Raw genomic sequence first — 13347 nt, 5'->3', positions numbered from 1 at the left:
AACTCTAGCAGCCATCAGCAAGAGGCCAGCAAGGAGAACGCTGTGGAAGGACATGACGTTGCTAGAAAACTGCAGACTCTCACCAGCAAAACACGCTCCTGCAGGGAGTGGAGCAGAAACAGATCTTTTCCTGCTAAGGTAACAGAAATGCAAGTTCTTTTACGAATATTGTGGAAAGGCAAATGTGTGTATCATGGCAATTCTACCCAGCTGTTACAGTGTGGGACAGGAACACACCTGCTGATTCTGAGGTGGCGTATACTGTAATTCTTTGATTGGGGTAGTGAACACACTAGCAAAAATTGGGGGGAGGAAGGGAAGAAATGAACACAGAGGTACAAGACAAAGGCGAATGAGACTTCTCTTATATCTTAGCAACATTTAGATGGAATCAAACTTCAGTGCAGTCCACTCTGCTTAGATGAGGCTTTGGTTCAGCTCCCAATCTCGATTGCGAGACACAGTCACCTGTGAGAACACTCAGGTGTCTTCTTAAACAACAAACCTATTTTTAGTGGTGGAGCCGCTCTTTGTAGCCGCATCTGCGTGGGACTGATAACCAATTACTATCTTTGAAGGAAGTCCTAACCTTTCCTTGTATACCCTCCCTATGTGTGTGACTGTGTCTCTGTTTTCACACTTAGTAGTCCATATTGCTCTCTTATCACCTTTAGCTCTAACATTGACAACAGTACCACATACATCATCGCTGTAGTCATCAAAAGATTCTCCAATAAGGCACAGCAGTGTCTCTAGCATACAGCGATCGAGGTCACTTCGTCTCTGCTGCTTGTTCAATGTAATGAGCCATTGACCACTCTGTTTGTTCTTCTCATCTTCCCACATAGGCTCAATACCATCCTTAAAAAGTGAGTAGTCACAGCCAGGCATTAAATTACTAGACAACTGGATATGGTTGTATAGAGCCCAAAAGTCTTCAATGGTATCAAACTTAGAGATCAATCAAAGGTTTGCTTGCCAACTTTTGCTTTTATCATTTTTAAAAAACCAGAGTGCCCACCTGTTCTGGAGAGGGTGTTTGATATAGTGCTCTGGGTTGACAACCTCCTGACTAGATTCTATTTTCTCCTCTTCCGCAGGTGGGGGATTAGAAGTAGGGGTGGTTTCTGGTTCCACAGTCACCACCTTAGATCGATCTGATCGCACCAGGGGGACATTTCTTGTATCTACATTGAGAGTCCCTTTGAGTTCTGTATGGTCGTGGACCAGTTCTCTAAGAGTAGAGAAAGCAGAGTTTAATTTGGGTTAAGTTTTTCAGGCGTTTAGATTCCCTAATCGTGGAGCAATGGCAGGGCAGCAGGAACAGCTGAGCAAGCACACATCTCAAAGGAGAAGCAGGAAGCACGGAGCACACTGGGAAAGGCAGGAGTCATTTGGAACCTCAAGCCTTGCCTGCAGGGACACAGTGCCTCCCACAAGGGAAGACATTTGTGATGGTAAGCTTTGTGTGAACTAGAAACAAGCTTGTGTCTCCTCAGTGGAGGAAACCTCAACTGAGGAAATCCCTTCACAATCCAGAAGCAAGCCAGAAGGGCTTTTTCTAGTTACTGATTGACGGGAAGAGGCCAGTCCATTGGGGGTGGTACCAACCCTGGGAAGGTGGTCCTGAGTTCTATATAAAAACAGACTGACCAAAACACATTGAATAAGCTAGTAAGCATCATGGCTTCATGGCCTGAAAACTGCCTCAAGTCCTTAGCCTGTTAGTGTTCCTGTCCAGACTTCCTCTGATGATCCAGTGTGATAAAGAAGTCAAGAGTTAATACATACTTTCAACCTCAAGTTTCTGTCAGTCATGGTGCTTTATCACCGCAACAGTAACTCCAGCTAAGACAGAATTTGGTTCCAGGGTCAGAGAGTTGGGTGTTCCTGCAACTGACCTGACCATGCTATTTGTGTGAAGATTGAGGAAGTACTTTGGAATCTTGGGCTAGAAAAGCCATTGAGTATTGAGTGTTCATTGGACAGTTGGGTAGGGTCTTGGTAAAAAAGAACTTTGAGAGCAGTGGAGACAATGGCGGACTGGCTTGTGACCTTTCTGATGGAAGTTTGAGAGTCCCTTAAAGAATCTCTCTGGACCCTTGTGTTTCTTCCTATTAAGCATCTGTGGTTCTGGTCAGCTGACAGAGTGGAGTCAGCTGTGATCAAGAATAGAGCAGCATCATTCAGGGGACATCTCTGGTCAATACACAGAAGTTGTTTTCCAAAGCATGTCAAGGTTTTACTTCATGCTGGTAGCCAACCTAGGTCATATGGAATAGTCTCCGCATTGGGACTGGTTGTTAATGCATGAAAGGGTCATGAGGAGCAGCTGAGGCTTGGCACCGTGAGAGGCCAGAAGAGGCCATTGGAAGGTGCAGCCTCAGTAGCTGTTGAAACCAAGGACTGAAGGAGTCATGCAGAGAAGTTGAGACTTGGTACCATGGACAGAGTGCAGGAGTGCTCTTGGGGAAAGTACAGGCCAGTTACAGAAACGGACCCCAGAATTTTGGAGATTACAGTCTCACATGATGTTTGCTAAGGACAGCAACAGGCACAGAGCAGGTCTGAGCATGTGAGACAATCCCTGTGTGCTGTGGCAAGCCATGATGGAGCTCTGAAAGTCCTCATTGAACCCAGAAGCCTGACACTGAGATATCTATTGTTGGGGTTTACTTTTGATTTGTGTAGGGTGTGGCTGTGCCCTGATTCTTCCCTATTGGAACAAGAAATTCTTTAACTTATTGTGATATTACAGGAGACCCACAGACTGAACATTTACAGAAACTGGATTTTAGAGACGTTAATAATATGTTAGGGGATTTGGACTTTAAATGCTTGACTGTTTAAAGACTGTGGGACATTTATAACTTAGATTCTTATATTGTGATGCTGGTGTTAATGTATGATCCTGGGATGAACAGAAAATTGTATGTTACCTCTGATCAGTGATGTGTTTGTGTATCAACTTGGCAAGCGATTAGTTCTGAGGATTAGTTTTTGTCAAGTTGGCATAAACTAGAGTTATCTTAGGGTCTGGAAATCTGAATTCAGTAAGGGTTTTTTAAGCTCAGGCTGTAGACAGGCCTGTACCATATTTTATTAATTAGTGATTGATGGGGAGGATGCAGCCCACTGTGGGTTGTGCCAACCAAGACCAGGTGGTCCTAGGTTTAAATGGAAGACTGAGTATGCCATGCGGAGCAATCCTGTAGGAGCACTTCTCAATGGCATGTGAATCAGCACCTCCTCCAGGCTCCTGGCTGTCCTTTTTGTGTTCCTGCCCTGAATACCTTACATCAGTGGTTCTCAACCTTCCTAGTGCTGTGACCCTTTAATGTATTTCCTCATTTTGTGGTGACTCCCAACACAAAACTCTTTTATGGCAATTTCATAACTGTAATCTAGCTACTGTCATGTATTTGATATGCAGAAAATCTTATATGATGGGGTAGCTAACCAATCCCTTGCCTGAGAGGCATTACCCCTCCGGGGCACAAAATACCTTTAAAAGATCCGTGTTTTGGTTTTTGCTCTCCTGGTTCCCTGTTCTTCATTGGAACTCTGGGTCTGTAAGTTTCTCCCATTTTCTCCTTTTATTAAAGCTGAGTATTTCATATAAGCCCATTTTGGTTATTTCCCATTGCAGGCCGACCACGCCCGCTACACTTACATGTGACTCCTGTGGGGAGTCATGACACAGAGGATGAGAACCACTCCCTTAGATAATGAAATGAATTTTGAAATAGTAAGCAAAATAAACCTTCCCTCTCCAAGTTGCTATTCATCATGGTATCTAGTTACAGCAGTAGCAACCCTAACTAAGACAACTTCCAAGTCCTCTCAAAACAGCTTCACCAAGCTGGGAAGCAGATGCTGAAACATATTAGCCTACAGGTGTCATTCTTGCTCCAACCAGCACATCCCACGCCCTGGTCCTATGGGCTCCTGGCCACATCATAATGCAAAATGCACTTTGTTCAAATTCAAATGTCCACATAGTCTTTCCCAATCTCAACAATGTTTAAAAGAAGAGTCTGTTGTGGAACATTGCTTTAACTATATAAAGTTGTGTACATTTGCTTATGTTACAGAATATTATGTTAACTGTGTAAGGTGGGTTCCGTTTCATTATGCAGCATTTGTTTAATTTTGTAAACATGTGTTACACTTTTTATGCTGCGTTAATTAACCACGTAGAGGTGTGTTGCTTTCCCTGTCTAAGGTACATGATTGCTCTAATAAAAAGCTGAATGCTATAGCCAGGCAGAGGAGGGATAGGCGGTGCCTGCAGCTAGAGAGAAGGATTAGGAGGTGGAGTCTGTGCTAGGGGAGAATTAAAGGAGAGGTCAAAGGAGAAAGAGAGGGAGACTGGGGGCCAGCCAGGCAGCCGCCAACTACCCAGATATGGAGGAAGCCCTCAAAGAAGGACCCACAGAACTAGATAAAGGTCAAAAGCCCCGAGGCAAGATGTAGTTGGGGAGAATAAGGTCCCAATGAGTTATAAGATAGAGAGGGATAAGCTAAGCTAAGGCTGAGCATTCAGAACTAATATCTCCATGTCATGATTTGGGATTTGCTTGGTGCCCCCCCCCCCAAATCTTTACAAGCATCTATTATGAGACTCAAGGCAGTGTCTTTTATTGTAAGCACTGTGCAACTCATAAAGCCAATTATAATCCTCCAAAATATAATGCACAGAATATACATTACCATTTTGAAGGGAGGAATGACAATATAGTTAGGACATACTGAAGCAGAGCAAGCCTGAAACTCTTCAGGGCAAAGTGCAAATCCTGTATCTCTGTGTATGATATTGGGGGCCTTACATGGCTATACTGACTTTGGCTGTTTTACTCCTTTGGATTTTTGGGGAGCGTTCGTCACCCAGATCCCAAATAAATCACACATGAAGTATTATTTTTTCTTATAAATGCCTGACCTTAGCTTGGTTTGTTTCTAGTCAGCATTTCCTATCTTAAATTATAACATGTATTTTGCCCCTGTGCCTTTTCCTTTTCTTCTGCATGTCTTTCCTTTTTGCTTTGCAGCTGGCTGGGTGGCTGGCCCTTGATGTCCTCCTCTCCTCCTTCTTTCTTGCTCCTCCTCCTCCAGATTTCTCCTTCTATTTTTACTCTCTGTCTGCTAGCAGAGCCTATCTTTTCCCCTGCCTTGCTATTAGCCAATCAGTTCTTTATCGGACCATCAAGTGTTTTAGACAGGCACGGTAACACAGCTTCTCAGAGTGAAACAAATACAACATAAAAAGAAGGAACACGCTGCTCTTCCTGCAGTGGTTATTCTCCCCGGATACTGCCTCTCTCTTCCTGTCCCTTCCCAGCTTGCACCCAGAATCCTCCCCCCCTCCCCCTGCCTCATCCTCCCGTCTTTGGGGCCACAAAATCCCACAGCTCAGCCTGTTTGGGCTCTGGGGACCTGGAATTGAGTGCACCCAGGCCGGTGGGAGGTCCCCTCCTTCATTTGACTGCCCAGGGCAAGGTAGGCCTTTGTCTGAGAGCTGCTTGGCCTGTAAGGGGACCTGACAGTCTGCAGGAGGATCCATCATTCTTTGGGGTGAGTGAGGAGTGAGTGCCCGAACCGCGGCAGCTGCCCGGAGAGGGACCACAGACACGCCACAACTCCCCCTGCCACCAGCACACTTCCTGCTCTTCCTGCAGGGGTTATTCTCCCCGGATACTGCCTCTTTCTTCCTGTCCCTTCCCAGCTTGCACCCAGAATCCTCCCCCCCTCCCCCTGCCTCATCCTCCCGTCTTTGGGGCCACAAAATCCCACAGCTCAGCCTGTTTGGGCTCTGGGGACCTGGAATTGAGTGCACCCAGGCCTGTGGGAGGTCCCCTCCTTCATTTGACTGCCCGGGGCAAGGTAGGCCTTTGTCTGAGAGCTGCTTGGCCTGTAAGGGGACCTGACAGTCTGCCAGAGGATCCATCATTCTTTGGGACACTGCAGTCCTGATGACGACTTCTGGAGATGCACTTTCATACCTCGCTGACCTCTGAACACAATAGCACCAGTGATATTTTCTTAGTTGTTCTCAGGTGTCCTGCTCTAGTTCTAAGGCCATCCACCCAAAGGGGTCAGACTCTGGCCTCCAGGCAGGTCTGAGGATTCCTGCGGAGGGGTGCGGGCTCCTTCAGATTGTGCTGCCAGGTTCGCTGTGTGGTATTCCATCCCGCCCTGCCCCCACCTTGGCCCTTTTGTCTGGGCTGCGACCCTGGGCTGCCTGGAATCCCTGATCCTGTGCCCTGACATTCCATCTGAACTGGTGAGTGAATGCGGACCCTGGGGCAACCTGCCCTGGAAGAGAGCACAAACCCCCTACCCCCACTTCCCTCTGCAGGCTTGTGTCTGTTTCTCCCGTGTCTGTGTCTCCCAAGCTTTCCCTAGTGCTCTCAGGTGTCCTGCTCCTGTTCTAAGGCCATCCACCCAAAGGGTTCAGACTCTGGCCTCCAGGCAGGTCTGAGGATTCCTGCGGAGGGGTGCGGGCTCCTTCAGTTTGTGCTGCCAGGTTCGCTGTGTGGTATTCCATCCTGCCCTGCCCCACCTTGGCCCTTTTGTCTGGGCTGCGACCCTGGGCTGCCTGGAATCCCTGATCCTGTGCACTGACATTCCATCTGAACTGGTGAATGAATTCGGACCCTGGGGCAACCTGCCCTGGAAGAGAGCACAGACGGCCTACCCCCACGTCCCTCTGCAGGCTTGTGTCTGTTTCTCCCATCCCTGTGTCTCCCAAGCTTTCCCTAGTGTTCTCAGGTGTCCTGCTCCAGTTCTAAGGCCATCCACCCAAAGGAGTAAGACTCTGGCCTCCAGGCAGGTCTGAGGATTCCTACGGAGGGGTGCGGGCTCCTTCAGATTGTGCTGCCAGGTTCGCTGTGTGGTATTCCACCAGTTCAGTTCCACCTGAACTGGTGTCCTGCTCCTGTTCTAACGCCATCCACCCAGAGGAATCAGACACTGGCCTCCAGGCAGGTCTGGGGATTCCTGCAAGGGAGTGCGGGCTTCTTCAGATTGTGACGCAAGGAATAGGTCCTCCTCTGACACTGGGGAGATCCAACCAGTTTCAGTCACAGCAAAGATTGGTCTAGGACACCAAACGCCTCCGGGCCCCTTTTGAAGGAAGAGATGGGCAGGCGCCAATGCAGGAGCTCCTCCAACAACATGAAAGGCAACATGACATCACCACAATCCAGACATCCCGAAACAACAAGAATTGAACACCCTACCCCAGAAGATATAGAAGAATCCGACCTTAAACAGTACTTTATGAAAATAATAGAGGACCTTAAACAGGAGGTAAAAAACTGCCATAAAGAAATGGAGTTGACAAACAAAAAGGTAGACGAAATAAATAAATCTCTCAAAGATACCCAAGAAAAACAAGAAAAACAAGAAAAAGCAATCAAACAGGTAAGGGAAACAGTACAAGACCTGAAAAATGAAATGGAGGTATTGAAGAAAACACAATCTGAGGGACGACTGGAAATGGAAACTCTGAACGAACAGAAACTTCAGAGACAAGTATTTCCAACCGAATACAAGAGATGGAAGAAAGAATCTCGGACTCTGAAGATACTATAGAGGAAATAAACTCACAGATTAAAGAATTAAACAAATCTAACAAATTCTTAAAACAAAACATTCAGGAAATCTGGGACACCATGAAAAGACCAAACCTAAGAATAATTGGGGTAGAAGAAGGAGAAGAATTACAACTCAAAGGCCCAGAAAACATATTCAACAAAATTATAGAAGAAAACTTCCCCAACCTAATGAAGGCTGTTCCTATGAAGGTACAAGAAGCCTACAGAACAGCAAATAGACTGGATCAAAAGAAAGCATCCCCACGCCATATAATAATCAAAACACAAAACATACAGAATAAAGAACAGATATTAAGAGCTGCAAAGGAAAAAGGTCAAATAACATATAAAGGGAAACCTATCAGAATTACACCTGATTTCTCAATGGAAACCATGAAAGCCAGAAGAGCTTGGATAGATGTGCTACAGACACTAAGGGAACATGGATGCAAGCCTAGACTACTATACCCAGCAAAGCTTGCATTCACCATTGATGGAAAAAACAAGATATTCCAGGACAAAAACAGATTTAAACAATATGCAGCCACAAATCCAGCCTTGCAGAAAGTAATAGAAGGAAAATCAAAAACCAAGGAGTCCAACAACGCCCACAATAACTCAGGCATCTAGCGACCCTTCACCAGCACAACTAGAAGAAGGGAAACACACAAACTCTACTACTAAAAATGACTGAAGTTAACAACCACTGGTCATTAATATCACTTAATATCAATGGACTCAATTCACCTATAAAAAGGCACAGGCTAAGAGACTGGATACGAAAACAGAATCCAACATTTTGCTGTTTACAAGAAACACACCTCAACCACAAAGACAGACACCTACTCAGAGTAAAGGGTTGGGAAAAGGTCTATCAAGCAAATGGCCCTAAGAAACAAGCGGGTGTGGCCATACTAATTTCCAACAAAGTTGACTTCAAACTAAAATCAATCAGAAGAGATGGAAAGGGACACTTTATACTCATAACAGGGAAAATCCATCAGAATGAAGTCTCAATCCTGAATATCTATGCCCCTAATATAAAAGCTCCCACTTATGTAAAAGAAACACTTCTAGAACTCAAGGCAGCCATGAAACCACACACACTAATAGTTGGAGACTTCAACACTCCTCTCTCACCAATGGACAGGTCAATCAGACAGAAACCTAACAGAGAATTGAAAGACTTATTGGAGGTAATGAACCAAATGGACTTTACAGACATCTATAGAACATTCCACCCAAACAGGAAAGAATATACCTTCTTCTCTGCGGCTCATGGAACCTTTTCGAAAATTGACCATATACTTGGTAACAAAGCAAACTTCCACAGTTACAAAAAAATATTAGTAACCACCTGTGTCTTATCGGATCATCATGGATTAAAATTAGAATTCAACAACAATGCTACCCCCAGAAAACCCACAAACTCATGGAAACTGAACAGTCAACTACTGACCCACACCTGGGTCAAGGAAGAAATAAAGAAAGAAATTAAAGTCTTTCTTGAATTTAATGAAAACAAAGACACAACATACTCAAACCTATGGGACACAATGAAAGCAGTGCTAAGAGGAAAGTTCATAGCACTAAGTGCCCACTTAAAGAAAACGGAGAAAGCGCTCATTGGTGACTTAACAGCACACCTGAAAGCTCTGGAAAAAAAGAAGCAGACTCACCTAGGAGAAGTAGAAGACTGGAAATAATCAAACTGAGGGCAGAAATCAACAAAATAGAAACACAGAAAACAATCCAAAGAATCAATGAAACAAGAAGCTGGTTCTTGGAGAAAATCAACAAGATTGACAAACCCTTAGCCAAACTAATCAAACGGCAGAGGGAGAACATGCAAATTAATAGGATCAGAAATGAAAAGGGGGACATAACCACAGACACAGAGGAAATTCAGAGAATCATTAGATCTTACTACAAAAGCCTGTATGCCACAAAATTGGAAAATGTAAAAGAAATGGACAGTTTTTTAGATAAATACCATATACCAAAGTTAAACCAGGACCAGGTAAATGCTCTAAATCGTCCTGTTAGTCGCAAAGAATTAGAAACTGTTATCAGAAACCTCCCTACCAAAAAGAGCCCAGGACCAGATGGTTTCAATGCGGAATTCTACCAGAACTTCCAAGAAGACCTAATACCTATACTCCTTAAGGTATTTCATAATATAGAAACACAAGAGTCACTGCCAAATTCCTTCTATGACGCTACAGTTACCCTGATACCTAAACCGCACAAAGACTCAACCAAGAAAGAGAATTACAGGCCAATCTCACTCATGAACATTGACGCAAAAATTCTCAATAAAATACTGGCAAACCGAATCCAAGAACACATTAGAAAAATTATCCATTACGATCAAGTAGGCTTCATCCCAGTGATGCAGGGCTGGTTCAAAATACGAAAATCTATCAATGTAATCCATCATATAAATAAACTGAAGGAAAAAAACCATATGGTCATCTCATTAGATGCTGAAAAAGCATTTGACAAAATTCAGCACCCTTTTATGATAAAGGTCTTGGAGAGATTAGGGATACAAGGGTCATTCCTAAATATAATAAAAGCTATTTACAGCAAGCCCACAGCTAACATCAAATTAAACGGAGAGAAACTCAAGGCTATCCCACTAAATTCAGGAACACGACAAGGCTGTCCACTCTCTCCTTATCTCTTCAATATAGTGCTTGAAGTTCTAGCAATAGCAATAAGACAACATAAGGGAATCAAGGGGATACAATTTGGAAAGGAAGAAGTTAAACTTTCATTATTTGCAGATGATATGATAGTATACATAAGCGACCCCAAAAACTCCACCAAAGAACTCCTACAGCTGATAAACTCCTTCAGTAACGTGGCAGGTTACAAGATCAACTCCAAAAAATCAGTTGCCCTCCTATACACAAAGGATAAGGAAGCAGAGAGGGAAATCAGAGAAGTATCACCTTTCACAATAGCCACAAATAGCATAAGATATCTGGGAGTATCTCTAACCAAGGAAGTGAAGGATTTATTTGACAAGAACTTTAAGTCTTTGAAGAAAGAAATTGAAAAGGATACCAGAAAATGGAAGGATCTCCCCTGCTCGTGGATTGGGAGGATCAACATAGTAAAAATGGCAATTCTACCAAAAGCAATCTATAGATTCAATGCAATCCCAATCAAGGTCCCGTTAAAATTCTTCACAGAGATTGAGAGGAAAATAATCAACTTTATATGGAAAAACAAGAAACCCAGGATAGCCAAAAAAATCTTATACAATAAAGGTTCTTCTGGAGGCATTACCATCCCTGACTTCAAACTCTATTACAAAGCTACAGTATTGAAAACAGCTTGGTACTGGCATAAAAACAGAGAAGTTGACCAATGGAATCGTATAGAAGACCCGGATCTTAAACCACAAACCTATGAACACCTGATCTTTGATAAAGGAGCCAAAAGTACACAATGGAAGAAAGAGGGCATCTTCAACAAATGGTGCTGGCATAACTGGATGTCAACCTGTAGAAGAATGAAAGTGGATCCATATCTATCACCATGCACAAAACTCAAGTCCAAATGGATTAAAGACCTCAATATTAATTTGAATACATTGAGCTTGATAGAGGAGAAAGTGGGAAGTACTCTACAACAAATGGGCACAGGGAACCGTTTCCTGCGCATAACCCCAGCTGCACAGACATTAAGGGCAACATTGAATAAATGGGACCTCCTGAAGTTGAGCAGCTTCTGTAAAGCAAAGGACACTGTCACTAAGACACAAAGGCAGCCTACTGACTGGGAAAAGATCTTTACCAACCCTGCAACTGACAAAGGTCTGATCTCTAAAATATATAAGGAACTCAAGAGACTAGACGGTAAAATGCCAATTAACCCAATTAAAAAATGGGGCGCTGAACTGAACAGAGAATTCTCAACAGAAGAAGTTCGAATGGCCAAAAGACACTTAAGGTCATGCTCAACCTCCCTAGCTATCAGGGAAATGCAAATCAAAACAACTTTGAGATATCATCTTACACCTGTCAGATTGGCTAAAATCCAAAACACCAATAATAACCTTTGCTGGAGAGGTTGTGGGGTAAGGGGTACACTCATCCATTGCTGGTGGGAATGCACACTTGTGCAACCACTTTGGAAAGCAGTGTGGCAGTTTCTCAGGAAATTCGGGATCAACCTACCCCAGGACCCAGCAATTCCACTATTGGGAATCTACCCAAGAGATGCCCAATCATACAACAAAAGCATATGCTCATCTATGTTCATAGCAGCATTATTTGTAATAGCCAGATCCTGGAAACAACCTAGATGCCCTTCAGTGGAAGAATGGATGAAGAAACTGTGGAATATATACATGCTAGAATACTACTCAGCGGTAAAAAACAATGACATCTTGAATTTTGCAGGCAAATGGATGGAAATAGAAAACACTATTCTGAGTGAGATAACCCAGACCCAAAAAGATGAACATGGGATGTACTCACTCATAATCGGTTTCTAGCCATAATTAAAGAACATCGAACCTATAAATTTGGGATCCTTGAGAAGATAATATGAAGGTGAACACCCAAAAAAAGATATAGTAATCCTCCTGGATATTGGAAGTAGACACGATCGCCAGGCAAAATTGGGAACTTGAGGGTTGGGCAAGACTGGGCCAAGGGAAGACGGGGAGAGAAAAATGTGAAGGGGAGAATGGGGGGAGCTCGGAGGAATGGGATGCTTGGGATATAGGAAGGGTGGATATGGGAGCAGGGAAGCATATATCTTAATTGAAGGAGCTACCTGAGGGTTGTCAAGAGACTTGACCCTAGAGGGGTTCCCAGGTTTCCAGGGAGACGCCCCCCAGATAGTTCCTTGGGCAGCTGAGGAGAGGGAGCCTGAAAAGGCCAGTTCCTATAGCCATACTGATGAATTTCTTGCATATCACCATAGAACCTCCACCTGACGATAGATGAAGAAAATGACAGAGCCCCACATTGGAACACCGGACTGAGCTCCCAAGGTCCTGATGAGGAGCAGAAGGAGGGAGAACATGAGAAAGAAAGTCAGGACCGTGAGGGAACCTCCAGCTGGCGATAGATTGGGAAGGTGACTGAGCCCCACATTGGAGCACTGGACTGAGCTCCCAAGGTCCTGATGAGGAGCAGAAGGAGCGAGAACATGAGGGAGAAAGTCAGGAACATGAGGGGTGCGTTCACTCATGGAGACGGTGGGACAGAACTAAAGGGAGATCACCAACTCCAGTTGGAATGGGACTGATGGATCATGCGACCAAACCCGTCTCTCTGAATGTGGCCAACAGCGGGGGCTGACTGAGAAGCAAAAGACATTGGCACTGGGCTCTGATTCTTCTGCATGGACGGGCTCTGTGGGAGCCTTCTCAGCTTGGTCGATCACCTTCCTGGCCCTGGGGGGAGTTGGGAGGACCTTGGACTTAGCATAGAGTGGGGAACCCTGATGGCTCCTTGGCCTTGAGAGGGAGGGAGGGGAGGTATGGGTGGAGGGAAGGGGAGGGAAGGGGGAGAAGGAGGGGGGGGAAGGGGGAGGAGGAGCGGAGGGACGGGGAGGAGGAGGGAAGGAGATGGAAATTTTTTAAATATAAAAAAAATAAACCATGAAAAAAGAAAAAAAAAAGAAGGAACACACCCTGGTGTGTGCCAGAGCAGGGTGCCTGCTATGGCCAGCCACCGGAGAGGAAGAATGATTCAGTGGGGATACTGGAGCAGGTAATGGGGCA

General features: G+C 44.6%; 1 pseudogene; it reads right to left on the bottom strand.

The window, feature by feature from the left end:
* Positions 1 to 492: 492 nt before the first annotated feature.
* LOC119804260 overlaps positions 493 to 13347 on the bottom strand; it is an 18367-nt pseudogene continuing 5512 nt past the window's right edge.

The sequence above is a fragment of the Arvicola amphibius genome, chromosome X, assembly GCF_903992535.2.
Source record: "Arvicola amphibius chromosome X, mArvAmp1.2, whole genome shotgun sequence".
NCBI classification, from domain to species: Eukaryota; Metazoa; Chordata; class Mammalia; order Rodentia; family Cricetidae; genus Arvicola; species Arvicola amphibius.
This window is presented reverse-complemented; position numbering and strand designations above follow the sequence as displayed.